Source organism: Heptranchias perlo, unplaced genomic scaffold, assembly GCF_035084215.1.
Source record: "Heptranchias perlo isolate sHepPer1 unplaced genomic scaffold, sHepPer1.hap1 HAP1_SCAFFOLD_59, whole genome shotgun sequence".
Taxonomy (NCBI): Eukaryota; Metazoa; Chordata; class Chondrichthyes; order Hexanchiformes; family Hexanchidae; genus Heptranchias; species Heptranchias perlo.
The window spans coordinates 2146199-2163019 of record NW_027139612.1 but is presented as its reverse complement, the minus strand read 5'-3'; the positions used below and the strand labels follow the sequence as shown (position 1 = coordinate 2163019).

Below are 16821 nucleotides of genomic sequence, written 5' to 3'. Positions count from 1 at the left end.
TCGGGGGAAAGGATCAGAAAACACCTCCTCAGATCGACCCAAAGATTGCGAGTGAATTCCCACAAACGGGTGAACCGTTTGCTCCTGTCTCTGAGTTTCAATTCCCCCACATGCCGGTACGTTGGCGGGGGCGGGGAATACAGCCTCCCTCCATCGGAGCGGCCCCCAATCCCACACACTCACTCACACTCTCTCTCTCTCTCTCTCCATTTCACCCCCTGCGCCTCCACCGCCATTTTTCCTCCAAACCGTCTTCTTCTCCGCCGACCCTGCTCCATCCGGGGATTGGATGGCCGGGGCATGCGCACTGCGGACATTCACCGTCAATAAACGCCCCCTCCCAGAGTCCGCTCCTGCGGTTCGGAACCTGGTGATTGACGTCCACGCGAGGTCCACCAATCGAGGTGCGGCTCGGGGTCACGCGGCAGCTGACTTTAAAACTGCGCGGCCGTTGAACAGAAACAGCGCGGGCCGGGAGCGCGGGCGATGTTGGAAAACTGGCAAAGGCGCGGTGACGTTCGTAACCTGGCAACGGCGCGCGTGTGACGTTCATAACCTGGCAACGGCGCGCGTGTGACGTTCGTAAACATGGCAACGGCGCGCGTGTGACGGTCGTAACCTGGCAACGGCGCGCGTGTGACGTGTGTCGAGAGGCGGTGCCGTCAGCCGACTGATGGGAGAGTTCAGGGGACTGGAGAAGATCAACCGCGACCCATCCACCGTCATCATCTCAATCCACCGCCATCCTCCCCCTGGAGAGGATCAACCGGTCCCCATCCACCGCCATCCTCCCCCTGGAGAGGATCAACCGGTCCACATCCACCACCATCATCTCAATCCACCGCCATCCTCCCCCTGGAGAAGATCAACCGCGACCCATCCACCGCCATCATCTCAATCCACCGCCATCCTCCCCCTGGAGAAGATCAACCGGTCCCCATCCACCGCCATCATCTCAATCCACCGCCATCCTCCCCCTGGAGAAGATCAACCGGTCCCCATCCACCGCCATCATCTCAATCCACCGCCATCCTCCCCCTGGAGAAGATCAACCGGTCCCCATCCACCGCCATCATCTCAATCCACCGCCATCCTCCCACGGGCGGGAGTGTGAATCAGACGGTTAATCAGACTCATTCATTCCTTTCTCACCTCCAGACTCCACTATTCCAATACCCTCCTGCCCGGCCTCCCATCTTCCACCCTCCATAAACATCAGCTCATCCGAAACTCTGCTGCCCGTATCTGAACTCGCACCAAGTCCCGTTCACCCATCACCCCCTGTGCTCACTGACCGACATCCGCTCACGGTCCGGGAATGCCTCCATTTTAAAATTCTCATCCTGGTTTTCAATTCACTCCATGACCCTCGCCCCTCTCCCCATCTCTATAACCTCCTCCAGCCCGACAACCCTCCGAGATCTCTGCATTCCTCCAATTCTGGCCTCTTGCCCATCCCCCGATTTCCATCACTCCACCATTGGCGGCCGTGCCTTCACCTGCCGGGGCCCCAAGCTCTGGAATTCCCTCCCGAAACCTCTCCACCTCCTTTAAGACGCTCCTTAAAACCTACCTCATTGAGATCTGGATGAGCTCTAACCAGAGCTCTGTACAGCTGTAACATTGAATGCAGGAGTTGGGATGTCTTGTTGAAGTTGTACAGGGCATTGGTGAGGCCACACTTGGAATACTGTGTACAGTTCTGGTCACCCTATTATAGAAAGGATATTATTAAACTAGAAAGAGTGCAGAAAAGATTTACTAGGATGCTACCGGGACTTGATGGTTTGACTTATAGGGAGAGGTTAGACAGACTGGGACTTTATTCCCTGGAGAGTAGGAGGTTTAGGGGTGATCTTATAGAAGTCTATAAAATAATGAGGGGCATAGATAAGGTCGATAGTCAAAATCTTTTCCCAAAGGTAGGGGAGTCTATAACGAGGGGGCACAGATTTAAGGTGAGAGGGGAGAGATACAAAAGGATCCAGAGGGGCAATTTTTTCACTCAAAGGGTGGTGAGTGTCTGGAACGAGCTGCCAGAGGCAGTAGTAGAGGCGGGTACAATTTTGTCTTTTAAAAAGCATTTGGACAGTTACATGGGGAAGATGGGTATCGAGGGATATGGGCCAAGTGCAGGCAATTGGGACTAGCTTAGTGGTATTAACTGGGCGACATGGACATGTTGGGCCGAAGGGCCTGTTTCCATGTTGTAACTTCTATGATTCTATGATTCTATAACTTCCTCCCCTTTATATTCCAGCCCTCTTGAGATAAAGGCCAACACTCCATTCGCCTTTTTGATCACTTCTTGTACCCGCCCACTGGGTTTTAGAGATTTGTCGACTTGGACCCCTAAATTTCTCTGCTCATCCACAGTTCCCACACTCTTCCCATTCAGAAAATATTCTGATTTGTCTTTTTCTGATCCAAAGTGGATGACCTCACACTTGCCCACATTAAACACCATCTCCCACAGTTTTCCTCACTCACTGAGTCTGTCTGTGTCCCTGGTTTTCAGTTTCCCCAACAGGGTCCGATTCTGTTTTCAGTACAAAGTAACAGGTGATCAAATCTACCCTTTTATGAGGAATATCGAGGTGATATGGAGTTGAGGGACAGATTGGCTATGATTTAATAAAATGGTGGAACAGGCTCGAGGGGCTGAACGGCCTCCTCCTGTTCCCGTGTAATGGGCTCGAGGGGCTGGACGGCCTCCTCCTGTTCCCGTGTAATGGGCTCGAGGGGCTGAACGGCCTCCTCCTGTTCCCGTGTAATGGGCTCGAGGGGCTGGACGGCCTCCTCCTGTTCCCGTGTAATGGGCTCGAGGGGCTGAACGGCCGCCTCCTGTTCCTGTGCACTGTTTATTGTGTAGCGTGTGAAACAAACGGGTAATGACACAGTGTCACACACTTTGGGGAACGGTGTGATTTTCCACACCGTTCACCTGAGGAAGGAGGAAGCCTCCAAAATCTTGTGGGATCTAAAATAAATTTGTTGGACTATAACTTAGTGTTGTAAAATTGTTTACACTTTGGGGAAGGCAGTGAACAGCGTGAGAGAGACAGTGAGAGAGGATGTGTGTATATATCAGTGATTGAGTGTGAGAGAGAGAGGATGCGTCTGTATATCAGTGAGTGACCCTGAGTGAGTGTGAGTGAGGGTGCATCTGCATATAAGTGAGTGACTCTGAGTGAGTGCGTGAGAGAGAGGATGCCCCTGTTTCTCAGTGAGTTAGTGTGTGAGAGAGAGAGGATGCCTCTGCATATCAGTGAGCGACACAGTGTGAGTGTGTGAGAGAGAGAGGATGCGTCTGTAAATCAGTGAGTGACTCTGAATGAGTGTGAGAGCGGATGCCCCTGTATATCAGTGAGTGACTCTGAGTGAGTTTGTGAGAGAGAGGATGCCCCTGTATATCAGTGAGTGAGTGTGTGCGAGGATGACCCTTTATATCAGTGAGTGTGAGCGAGGATGCCCCTTTATAGCAGTCAGTGTGAGCAAGGTTGCCGCTTTATATCAGTGAGTGTGAACGAGGAAGCCTATGTGTATCAGTGAGTGAGTCTGTGTGAGAGAGGATGCCTCTGTATATCAGTGAGTGAGAGAGAGAGGATGCCTCTGTATATCAGTGAGTGAGAGAGAGATGATGCGTCTGTATGTCAGTGAGTGAGTGTGTGAGAGAGAGGATGCCCCCGTGTATCTGCGAGTGAGTTTGTGTGTGAGAGAGGATGCACATGTATGTAAGTGAGTGACTCTGAGTGTGTGTGTGTGTGTGTGTGTGTGTGTGTATGCCCCTGTGTATCAGTGAGTGACTCTGAGTGAGTGTGTGTGAGAGAGGATGCCCCTGTATATCAGTGAGTGAGTGTGTGAGAGAGGATGCCTCTGTAAATCAGTGAGTTCGTGTGAGAGAGAGAGGATGCCTCTGTATATCAGTGAGTGAGTGTGTGTGAGAGAGAGGATGCCTCTCTATATCAGTGAGTGACTCTGAGTGAATGTGTGAGAGTGAGGATGCCTCTGTATATCAGTGAGTGATACTCAGTGAGTGAGTGTGAGAGAGAGGATGCCTCTGTATATCAGTGAGTGAGTATGTGTGTGAACGAGGATGCCCATGTTTATCAGTGAGTGACACTGAGTGAGTGTTTGTGTGAGAGAGGATGCCTCTGTAAATCAGTGAGTTAGTGTGAGAGAGAGAAGGTGCCTCTGTATATCAGTGAGTGAGTGTGTGAGAGAGAGAGGATGCCTCTGTATATCAGTGAGTGACTCTGAGTGAATGTGTGAGAGAGAGGATGCCTCTGTATATCAGTGAGTGACACTGAGTGAGTGTTTGTGTGAGAGAGGATGCCCCTGTATATCAGTGAGTGACCCTGAATGAGTGTGTGTGAGAGAGAGGATGCATCTGTATATCAATGAGTGACTCTGAGTGAGTGTGAGAGAGAGGATGCCTCTGTATATCAGTGAGTGAGTGTGTGAGAGAGAGGATGCGTCTGTAAATCAGTGAGTGACTCTGAGTGAGTGTGAGAGAGGATGCCCCTGTATATCAGTGAGTGACTCTGAGTGAGTGAGTGTGTGAGCGAGGATGCCCCTTTATATCAGTTAGTGTGAGAGAGGATGCCCCTTTATATCAGTGAGTGTGAGCGAGGATGCCTCTGTGCATCAGTGAGTGATTCTGAGTGAGTCAGTGTGTGAGAGAGGATGCGCCTGTATGTCAGTGAGTGAGTGTGTGAGAGAGAGGCTGCGTCTGTATATCAGTGAGTGACTCTGAGCGAGTGTGAGAGAGGATGCCCCTGTATATCAGTGAGTGATTCTGAGTGAGTGTGAGGGAGAGGATGCCTCTGTGTATCAGTGAGTGAGTCAGTGTTTGAGAGAGGATGTCCTTGTATATCAGTGAGTGACTCTGAGTGAGTATGCGTGTGAGAGGATGCACATGTATGTCAGTGAGTGACTCTGTGTGTGTGTGTGTGTGTGTGTGTGTGTGTGTGTGTGTGTGTATGCCCCTGCGTATCAGTGAGTGACTCTGAGTGAGTGTGTGTGAGAGAGGATACCTCTGTAAATCAGTGAGTGAGAGTGAGAGAGAGAGGATGCCTCTGTGTATAAGTGAGTGAGTGTGAGAGAGAGGATGCCCCTGCATATCAGTGAATAACTCTGAGTGAGTGTGTGAGAGAGAGGATGCGTCTCTATATCAGTGAGTGTGTGAGAGAGAGGAAGCCCCTGTATATCAGTGAGTGAGTGTGTGTGTGAGAGAGGATGCACATGTATGTCAGTGAGTGACTCTGAGTGTGTGTGTGTGTGTGTGTGTGTGTGTGTGAGGATGCCCCGGTGTATCAGTGAGTGACTCTGAGTGAGTGTGTGTGAGAGAGGATTCCTCTGTAATTCAGTGTGTAAGTGTGAGAGAGAGAGGATGCCTCTGTATATCAGTGAGTGAGTGTGAGAGGGAGAGGATGCCCCTGTATATCAGTGGGTGAGTGCGAGAGAGAGGATGCCTCTGTATATCAGTGAGTGAGTGTGAGAGGGAGAGGATGCCTCTTTATATCAGTGAGTGAGTGTGTGTGTGAACGAGGATGCCCATGTTTATCAGTGAGTGACACTGAGTGAGTGTTTGTGTGAGAGAGGATGCCTCTGTAAATCAGTGAGTTAGTGTGAGAGAGAGAAGGTGCCTCTGTATATCAGTGAGTGAGTGTGTGTGAGAGAGAGGATGCCTCTGTATATCAGTGAGTGACACTGAGTGAGTGTTTGTGTGAGAGAGGATGCCCCTGTATATCAGTGAGTGACCCTGAATGAGTGTGTGCGAGAGAGAGGATAAGTCTGTATATCAGTTAGTGACTCTGAGTGAGTGTGAGGGAGAGGATGCCTCTGTATATCAGTGAGTGAGTGTGTGAGAGAGAGGATGCGTCTGTAAATCAGTGAGTGACTCTGAATGAGTGTGAGAGCGGATGCCCCTGTATATCAGTGAGTGACTCTGAGTGAGTTTGTGAGAGAGAGGATGCCCCTGTATATCAGTGAGTGAGTGTGTGCGAGGATGACCCTTTATATCAGTGAGTGTGAGCGAGGATGCCCCTTTATAGCAGTCAGTGTGAGCAAGGTTGCCGCTTTATATCAGTGAGTGTGAACGAGGAAGCCTATGTGTATCAGTGAGTGAGTCTGTGTGAGAGAGGATGCCTCTGTATATCAGTGAGTGAGAGAGAGATGATGCGTCTGTATGTCAGTGAGTGAGTGTGTGAGAGAGAGGATGCCCCCGTGTATCTGCGAGTGAGTTTGTGTGTGAGAGAGGATGCACATGTATGTAAGTGAGTGACTCTGAGTGTGTGTGTGTGTGTGTGTGTGTGTGTGTGTATGCCCCTGTGTATCAGTGAGTGACTCTGAGTGAGTGTGTGTGAGAGAGGATGCCCCTGTATATCAGTGAGTGAGTGTGTGAGAGAGGATGCCTCTGTAAATCAGTGAGTTCGTGTGAGAGAGAGAGGATGCCTCTGTATATCAGTGAGTGAGTGTGTGTGAGAGAGAGGATGCCTCTCTATATCAGTGAGTGACTCTGAGTGAATGTGTGAGAGTGAGGATGCCTCTGTATATCAGTGAGTGATACTCAGTGAGTGAGTGTGAGAGAGAGGATGCCTCTGTATATCAGTGAGTGAGTATGTGTGTGAACGAGGATGCCCATGTTTATCAGTGAGTGACACTGAGTGAGTGTTTGTGTGAGAGAGGATGCCTCTGTAAATCAGTGAGTTAGTGTGAGAGAGAGAAGGTGCCTCTGTATATCAGTGAGTGAGTGTGTGAGAGAGAGAGGATGCCTCTGTATATCAGTGAGTGACTCTGAGTGAATGTGTGAGAGAGAGGATGCCTCTGTATATCAGTGAGTGACACTGAGTGAGTGTTTGTGTGAGAGAGGATGCCCCTGTATATCAGTGAGTGACCCTGAATGAGTGAGTGTGAGAGAGAGGATGCCTCTGTATATCAGTGAGTGAGTGTGTGAGAGAGAGGATGCGTCTGTAAATCAGTGAGTGACTCTGAGTGAGTGTGAGAGAGGATGCCCCTGTATATCAGTGAGTGACTCTGAGTGAGTGAGTGTGTGAGCGAGGATGCCCCTTTATATCAGTTAGTGTGAGAGAGGATGCCCCTTTATATCAGTGAGTGTGAGCGAGGATGCCTCTGTGCATCAGTGAGTGATTCTGAGTGAGTCAGTGTGTGAGAGAGGATGCGCCTGTATGTCAGTGAGTGAGTGTGTGAGAGAGAGGCTGCGTCTGTATATCAGTGAGTGACTCTGAGTGAGTGTGAGAGAGGATGCCCCTGTATATCAGTGATTGATTCTGAGTGAGTGTGAGGGAGAGGATGCCTCTGTGTATCAGTGAGTGAGTCAGTGTTTGAGAGAGGATGTCCTTGTATATCAGTGAGTGACTCTGAGTGAGTATGCGTGTGAGAGGATGCACATGTATGTCAGTGAGTGACTCTGTGTGTGTGTGTGTGTGTGTGTGTGTGTGTGTGTGTATGCCCCTGCGTATCAGTGAGTGACTCTGAGTGAGTGTGTGTGAGAGAGGATACCTCTGTAAATCAGTGAGTGAGAGTGAGAGAGAGAGGATGCCTCTGTGTATAAGTGAGTGAGTGTGAGAGAGAGGATGCCCCTGCATATCAGTGAATAACTCTGAGTGAGTGTGTGAGAGAGAGGATGCGTCTCTATATCAGTGAGTGTGTGAGAGAGAGGATGCCCCTGCATATCAGTGAATAACTCTGAGTGAGTGTGTGAGAGAGAGGATGCGTCTCTATATCAGTGAGTGAGTGTGTGTGAGAGAGGATGCCCCTGTATATCAGTGAGTGACTCTCAGTGAGTGAGTGTGAGAGAGGCTGCGTCTGTATATCAGTGAGTGACTCTGAGTGTGTGTGAGAGAGAGAGGATGCCCCTGAATATCAGTGAGTGACTCTGAGTGAGTGTGAGAGAGGGTGCCCCTGTATATCAGTGAGTGACTCTGAGTGAGTGTGCGAGAGAGAGGATGCCCCTGTATATCAGTGAGTGAGTGTGTGTGAGCGAGGATGCCCCTTTATATCAGTCAGTGTGAGCGAGGATGCCTCTGTGTATCAGTGAGTGATTCTGAATGAGTCGGTATGTGAGAGAGGATGCCCTTGTATATCAGTGACTCTGAGTGAGTGTGTGAGAGAGGAGGCTTCTGTATATCAGTGAGTGACTCTGAGTAAGTGTGTGTGTGTGAGAGAGGATGCCGCTGTATATCAGTGAGTGTGTGAGAGAGAGGATGCCGCTGTATATCAGTGAGTGAGTGTGTGTGAGTGTGAGAGAGAGGAGGCTTCTGTATATCAGTGAATGACTCTGAGTGAATGTGTGAGAGAGAGGATGCCTCTGTATATCAGTGAGTGAGTATGTGTGTGAACGAGGATGCCCATGTTTATCAGTGAGTGACACTGAGTGAGTGTTTGTGTGAGAGAGGATACCCCTGTATATCAGTGAGTGTGTGTGAGAGAGGATGCCCCTGTATATCAGTGAGTGAGTTTGTGTGAGACAGGATGCCCCTGTATATCAGTGAGTGACTCTGAGTGAGTGTGAGAGAGAGGAGGCTTCTGTATATCAGTGAGTGACTCTGAGTGAGTGTGTGTTTGAGAGAGGATGCCTCTGTATATCAGTGAGTGACTCTGAGTGAGTGTGTGTGTGAGAGAGGATGCCTCTGTATATCAGTGAGTGACTCTGAGTGAGTGTGAGGGAGAGGATGCCTCTGTAAAGCAGTGAGTGACACTCAGTGAGTTAGTGTGAGAGAGAGGATGCCTCTGTACATCAGTGAGTGAGTGTGTGAGAGAGAGGATGCGTCTGTATATTAGTGAGTGACTCTGAGTGAATGTGTGTGAGCGAGGATGCCCCTGTATATCAGTGAGTGTGTGCGAGGATGCCCCTGTATATCAGTGAGTGTGAGCGAGGATGCCCCTGTATATCAGTGAGTGTGAGAGAGAATGCCCCTGTCTATCAGGGAATGACCCTGAGTGAGTGTGTGAGAGAGAGGGTGCCCCTGTATATCAGTGAGTGACTCTGAGTGAGTGTGAGAGAGAGAGGATGCCTCTGTATATCAGTGAGTGACTGAGTATCTGTGAGTATTTTATGTTGGGGACAAGCGGCAGGATGATGAAACCCGATCTTTGACCATCAACAATTTGTTAAATCCTACACAGACTCGGATCGAACAAGTTAAATTGCCAGAAGACACGTGTCCATATCACAGGTTGGATCAGACTCAGCAAGTGGTGTCAACGTGCAAAGTGCACAAAGCTCTTCCTCAGATCAACCCAAAGTTTGAGGAGGTGAGTTCCCACAAACGGAAACCGTTCGCCTCTGTCTCTGCAAGTTTCAGCATTTTGCTGTTACTTTGTGTCACTCAGTGGCAGACATTTTAAGACCCACTCAGTTCCCCCTTCAGTTTGATTTTTTTACCAGAAGGTTTATTCAATCCCTGTGTTTTTTAATTAATGGAGCACTGGGTTTCAATTCGACCCTAACATCCACCTGAGAATAATGGGGTCACCCGCATTTGGTGTTGATTAATTCACTGCATTAGGTTTTATCTTTAATTCTGATCACCATCTGGTTTCCACCCAGAATCTCATTTCCGTTCCCTGAGCTCGCTGACAACTTACAGCCGCCAAGTGGAAAAAAGTGCTTTGAACTTTGTGTCTCTGCACTTATACTTGTTTTCCATAGAACATATTATAACCCCGCCATTTCTCAACAATGGTATTACTTATGATGATCACTTTGTAATATGAAAGTTACATGACACGCCAGACTTGTACATTAATCTAAAGGGCCTGTCGCTCACTGATGTTTTGAAATCACATATTAAATACAGTCCTCTATTTACACCTGCTAAGTAAAATTAAATCAATTTATTAATCGATAAACTGATGGTAAGAATAATCCTTTTAAGATTAATGTGCGTCGATAATCTGTATCTGTCTTCACAGCAGAAGACACAAAAAGCATACCGGAAAGAGTGGGGAACCAAGGGGCAAACGAGAGTGAGAAACTTTAAACAATTAATATCAGAAGAGAAAAAGTACTTCAGAAACTAATGGGACTAAAGCTGATAAATCCCCTGGGCCTGATGGCCTACATCCGAGGGTTCTGGAAGAGGTGGCTGCAGAGAGAGAGTGAATGCGTTGGTTGTGATCTTCGAAAATTCCCTCGATTCTAGAGCGGTCCCAGCGGATTGGAAGGTAGCAAATGTAACCCCGCTATTCAAGAAAGGAGGGAGAGAAAAAAACATGGAACGACAGGCCAGTTAGCCTGACATCAGTCATCAGGAAAATGCTGGAATTCATAAAGGCAGTGGTAACAGGGCACTTAGAAAATCATAATATGATTAGGCACAGTAAACATGGTTTTATGCAAGGAAAATCGTGTTTACCAAATTTATGAAGAGTTCTTTGAAGATGTAACCAGCAGGCTAGATAAAGGAGAACCAGTGGATGTAGTATACTTGGATTTCCAAAAGGCATGCGATAAGGTGCTACATAAAAGGTTGTTACGCAAGATAAGGGAGTTGTGGGTAATATATTGGCATGGATAGAGGATTGGTTAACGGACGGAAAACAGAGAGTAGGGATAAAACAGTCATTTTCAGGTTGGCAGGCTGTAACCAGAGGTGTGCTGCAGCGATCGGTGCTTGGGCCTCAACTATTTACAATCTATGTTAGTGTTACATGGATCGACTGGAGAAGCTGGGGTTGTTCTCCTTACAACAGAGAAGGTTTAGAGAAGATCTGAAGAGGTGTTCATAATCATGAATGGTCTAGTGAGAAACTGTTCCCATTGGCGGAAGGGTCAAGAATCAAAGGACATAGATGTAAGTTGATTGGCAAAAGAACCAAAAGCGACATGAGGAAAAACCTTCTTACGCAGTGAGTGCTCAGGATCTAGAATGCACTGCCCGAGGCGGTGGTGGAAGCTGATTCAATCATGGCCTTCAAAATGGAATTGGATAAACGCTTGAAGGGAAAAAAATTATAGGGCTACGGGGATAGTGCGGGGGAGTGGGACCAGCTGGATTGCTCTTGCAGAGATCCAGCGCAGAGACGACAGGCCGAATGGCCTCCTTCCCTGCTGTTACCATTCTATGATTCGATGACTTCGATGAAGGGACCGAGTGCAATGTATCCAAGTTTGCTGAAGATAGAAAGGTAGGTGGGAAAGTAAGCTGTGAGGAGGACACAAAGAGTCTGCAAAGCGATATAGAGAGGTTAAGTGAGTGGGCAAGAAAGTGGCAGATGGAGAAAAACAGAATATTTTTTTAAATGGTGAGAAACTATTGAATGTTGGTCTTCAGAGAGATTTGGGCGTCCTCGTTTCATGGTCTGAATACATAAAAACGAGTTTGCACTGAAAGTTTCATGGTCTGAATAAATATATAGGAGTTTACACTGAATGTTTCATGGTCTGAATAAATAGGTAGGAGTTTACACTGAATGTTTCATGGTCTGAATATATAGATTGGAGTTTACACTGAATGTTTCATGGTCTGAATACATAGATAGGAGTTTACACTGAATGTTTCAAGGTCTGAATATATAGATTGGAGTTTACACTGAATGTTTCATGGTCTGAATATATAGATTGGAGTTTACACTGAATGTTTCATGGTCTGAATATATCGATAGGAGTTTACACTGAATGTTTCATGGTCTGAATAAATCGATAGGAGTTTACACTGAATGTTTCATGGTCTGAATATATAGATTGGAGTTTACACTGAATGTTTCATGGTCTGAATACATCGATAGGAGTTTACACTGAATGTTTCATGGTCTGAATAAATCGATAGGAGTTTACACCGAATGTTTCATGGTCTGAATATATAGATTGGAGTTTACACTGAATGTTTCATGGTCTGAATACATCGATAGGAGTTTACACTGAATGTTTCATGGTCTGAATAAATCGATAGGAGTTTACACTGAATGTTTCATGGTCTGAATATATCGATAGGAGTTTACACTGAATGTTTCATGGTCTGAATATGTAGAGGGCAACACCAGGTTACAGTCCAACAGCTTGATTTGAAATCACAAGCTTTTGGAGCTTTGCTCCTTCGTCAGGTGAAGTCACTTCACCTGGCGAAGGAGCAAAGCTCCGAAAGCTTGTGATATCAAATAAAGCTGTTGGACTATAAACTGGTGATGTGCGACTCCTTTCATTTGTCCACCCCAGTCCATCACCGGCATCTCCACATCATATATAGAGAGGAGTTTACACTGAATGTTTCATGGTCTGAATATATAGATAGGAGTTTACACCGAATGTTTCATGGTCTGAGTATATCGATAGGAGTTTACACTGAATGTTTCATGGTCTGGATATATCGATTGGAGTTTACATTGAATGTTTCATGGTCTGGATATCTCGATAGGAGTTTAAACTGAATGTTTCATGGTCTGAATATATCGATAGGAGTTTACACTGAATGTTTCATGGTCTGAATATGTAGAGGGCAACACCAGGTTACAGTCCAACAGCTTGATTTGAAATCACAAGCTTTTGGAGCTTTGCTCCTTCGTCAGGTGAAGTCACTTCACCTGGCGAAGGAGCAAAGCTCCGAAAGCTTGTGATATCAAATAAAGCTGTTGGACTATAAACTGGTGATGTGCGACTCCTTTCATTTGTCCACCCCAGTCCATCACCGGCATCTCCACATCATATATAGAGAGGAGTTTACACTGAATGTTTCATGGTCTGAATATATAGATAGGAGTTTACACCGAATGTTTCATGGTCTGAGTATATCGATAGGAGTTTACACTGAATGTTTCATGGTCTGGATATATCGATTGGAGTTTACATTGAATGTTTCATGGTCTGGATATCTCGATAGGAGTTTAAACTGAATGTTTCATGGTCTGAGTATATCGATAGGAGTTTACACTGAATGTTTCATGGTCTGAGTATATCGATAGGAGTTTACACTGAATGTTTCATGGTCTGGATATATCGATTGGAGTTTACATTGAATGTTTCATGGTCTGGATATCTCGATAGGAGTTTACACCGAATGTTTCATGGTCTGAGTATATCGATAGGAGTTTACACTGAATGTTTCATGGTCTGGATATATCGATAAGAGTTTACACTGAATGTTTCATGGTCTGGATATCTCGATAGGAGTTTACACTGAATGTTTCATGGTCTGAATATATCGATAGGAGTTTACACTGAATGTTTCATGGTCTGAATATATCGATAGGAGTTTACACTGAATGTTTCATGGTCTGAATATATCGATAGGAGTTTACACTGAATGTTTCATGGTCTGAATATATAGATAGGAGTTTACACTGAATGTTTCATGGTCTGAATATATCGATAGGAGATTACACTGAATGTTTCATGGTCTGAATGTATCGGTAGGAGTTTACACTGAATGTTTCATGATCTGAGTATATAGAGAGGAGTTTACACTGAATGATTCATGGTCTGGATATATCGATTGGAGTTTACACTGAATGTTTCATGGTCTGAATATATCGATCGGAGTTTACACTGAATGTTTCATGGTCTGAATACATCGATAGGAGTTTACACTGAATGTTTCATGGTCTGAATATATCGATAGGAGTTTACACTGAATGTTTCATGGTCTGAATATATCGATAGGAGTTTACACTGAATGTTTCATGGTCTGAATATATCGATAGGAGTTTACACTGAATGTTTCATGGTCTGAATATATCGATAGGAGTTTACACTGAATGTTTCATGGTCTGAATATATCGATAGGAGTTTATACTGAATGTTTCATGGTCTGAATATGAAGAGGACAACACCAGGTTACAGTCCAACAGCTTGATTTGAAATCACAAGCTTTTGGAGCTTTGCTCCTTCGTCAGGTGAAGTCACTTCACCTGGCGAAGGAGCAAAGCTCCGAAAGCTTGTGATATCAAATAAAGCTGTTGGACTATAAACTGGTGATGTGCGACTCCTTACATTTGTCCACCCCAGTCCATCACCGGCATCTCCACATCATATATAGAGAGGAGTTTACATTGAATGTTTCATGGTCTGAATATATCGAAAGGAGTTTACACTGAATGTTTCATGGTCTGAATATATAGATAGGAGTTTACACTGAATGTTTCATGATCTGAGTATATAGAAAGGAGTTTACACTGAATGTTTCATGGTCTTTCGGATATAAATTGGAACCAACGCCTCTTGTACTGAGATCTGACAGATTGTTACCCTGGCAATAGAGGAAATCACTAAAGGAAAATAACTGAAACGGAAATATGAAAAGCCACCATCGTGTTTGGAGTTTAGTTAAGTCGAAGATTAACTCTGAACATTCAGACACTTTTTATGACCATGAAGCTGCGATTCCAATAAAGGATTTTTTACACCACAAGACCTGATACTGGCGATTTAGTGAATTCACCGTCAGTTCCAACTCTACAGAACATTAAGCAGCACAGCATCTATAGAAGGACATGGATAAAACAGTCACACTGTTGAAAACAGACCCCGTCTGCTCTGAAAAGCAAATTGTCTTCAACCATCTAAATCTGTAACTGTTCACAGTGACCATTTAAATTACTGCCACAATACTGAATTCGATGGCGAAACAACTGATCGTCACATTCTTTATACATCTGGAATGTTACAAAATTTGGATAAGCGTCATTTCGGCAAACTCCAGTTAGTGTTTAAAGGGCTGAAAGACAGTGTTTATATTTCCTACTAAAAGCATATCCCCATAATAATCAGATGATTGTGTTGAAAAAGCACGGAAATGAATGTAGATTGTATTGAGACAGACTTCGATCTCAGTTTAATAAAACGAACCCTCGGCGGAAGCCAGGAGCTGGATCATGTGATCACCCAGAACATTATTCTGATACAAAACACAAATAATCAATTGGAAGACAATTTACAAATCATTATTAGAATACGATTTAGGTATCATTTTATCACCAGTTTATATTTAAATTATCATTCAATTCAACTGCAACTGTTAAATCCAGAAATAGATTTACTGATGGGAAATAACATGAAGTAAAACCCAGTATCCAGTTCAGAATTGTAAGATGATTGATTTTGATATTTGGATATGAAATATATTTGAATTCGGTAACACTGTCTGGTACTACATTAAAACGCAATGTAATATCGATATTATGGGGGCGATAAAGGTGGGTTCTTTCCGAGTTGGTGCTGGGGGCGGGGAGACACTGTATATCTGCTAGGCACTGCTTCAGACTGGAGTCAGCTCTTCGATTCAACCCCTTTGCTCTAAAACACACACAAGATTCATTTGTGACTGTGTGTTTTGAGACAGAAACTGATCTTACTTCACATTTCATTGCACGGCCTCACACTGGATAATTGTACTCGGTGATCAGACTCTCCCAGTCTCATTCTCTCAATTTCCCCCCTTACCTTGTAACTTTTGTGGACTGTCCACAGGACCAGTGTTTATCTGAGTAAATGGGACTTTCTCTTACCTTTCTCCTCAGTCGATCTATGGAAGCTTTTCGAATCGGAAGGATTCTCTCTGGTTGCTGCTCTCACAATCCTGTGCTGATTCACCTGCTGTTGTTCCTCAGTCTGCAATCCCTGTTGACTTCCAGCTGTGGACTTTTCTCAATCACTCCAGGAGATCTATTTATGGCAGGGCAGTAAATGAGACCAATATTGACGGTGTGAAGGTGAATGTAATCTAAACTTTTCCTCTAATATTGAATTTAACACACTGTTTGATGAACTCTGTTTCCACATTCCATGTCTCTTTACCACCCAGACCACAATATGTGATCGTTTCATTCTCCCGCCCCAGTTCGAGGCAATTCCTTCTCCATTTCCCACCACTGGTTTTAGGACCTCATTTGCCTTTGGGTTCTGATTCCACACTCGACCCCCGCTCCCAGCGGCCACCAGTCCCAGACACTCACGGCACGTTCTGATCCTGATACCCGTCTCTCCCTCGCCCAGTCCAAGACATGCCCCACATGGTCTGATGTTGATCCCCCTCCCCCTCTCCCCCAGTCCCAGACACTCCACGCACGTTCTGATCCTGATCACTCTCCGTCCCTCCCCCAGTCCAAGACACTCCCTGCATGGTCTGATCCTGATCCCGCTCCCCCTCTCCCCCAGTCCTAGACACTCCCAGAACGTTCTGATCCTGATACCCCTCTCTCCCTCGCCTGGTCCAAGACACTCCCCGCATGGCCTGATGCTGATCCCCCTTCCCCTCTCCCCCAGTCCCAGACACTCCCCGCACGTTCTGATCCTGATCCCCCTCTCTCCCTCGCCTAGTCCAAGACACTCCCCGCACGGTCTGATCCTGATCCCCCTCCCTCACCCAGTCCAGGACACTCCCCACACTGTCTGATCCTAATCCCCCTGTCTCCCTCCCCCAGTCCAAAACACTCCCCGTACGGTCTGAACATGTTCCCGCTCCCTCCCTCCCCCAGTGCCAGACACTCCCCGCACGGTCTGATCCTGATCCCCCTCCCTCCCTCCCCCAGTACCAGACACTCCCCGCACGGTCTGATCCTGTTCCCGCTCCCTCCCTCCCCCAGTCCCCGACACTCCACACACGGTTTGATCCGGATCCCAACTCCCTGCCTCTCCCAGTCCCAGACACTCCCCGCACGGTCTGATCCTGATCCCTCTCCGTCCCTCCGTCAGTCCCAGAGACTCCCTGCAAGGTCTGATCCTGATCCCCCTCCGTCCCTCGCCCAGTCCCAGACACTCCCCGCACGGTCTGCTCCGGATCCCAACTCCCTCCCTCCCCCAGTCCGAGACACTCCCTGCACGGTCTGATCCTGCACCCCTCCCACCCTCCCCCAGTCCCCGAT

The 16821-nt window shown here is 46.6% G+C and overlaps 2 long non-coding RNA genes across 2 annotated transcripts in view; one reads left to right on the top strand and one right to left on the bottom strand.

Moving 5' to 3' along the window:
* The window catches only part of LOC137316356 (uncharacterized), a 78559-nt gene extending 62620 nt beyond the window's left edge, over positions 1–15939 (bottom strand). The window contains exons 1-2 of the long non-coding RNA XR_010961535.1: positions 15466–15939; positions 1574–1711 (exon numbers count right to left, since the gene is read on the bottom strand). This is a non-coding gene — a long non-coding RNA (uncharacterized lncRNA). The remainder of the gene's footprint in view (positions 1–1573; positions 1712–15465) is intronic.
* Positions 318–11839, top strand: LOC137316357 (uncharacterized). The gene is made up of 3 exons (XR_010961536.1): positions 318–404; positions 9151–9279; positions 9940–11839. It is a non-coding gene; the product is annotated as an uncharacterized lncRNA (long non-coding RNA).
* Positions 15940–16821: the final 882 nt, after the last annotated feature.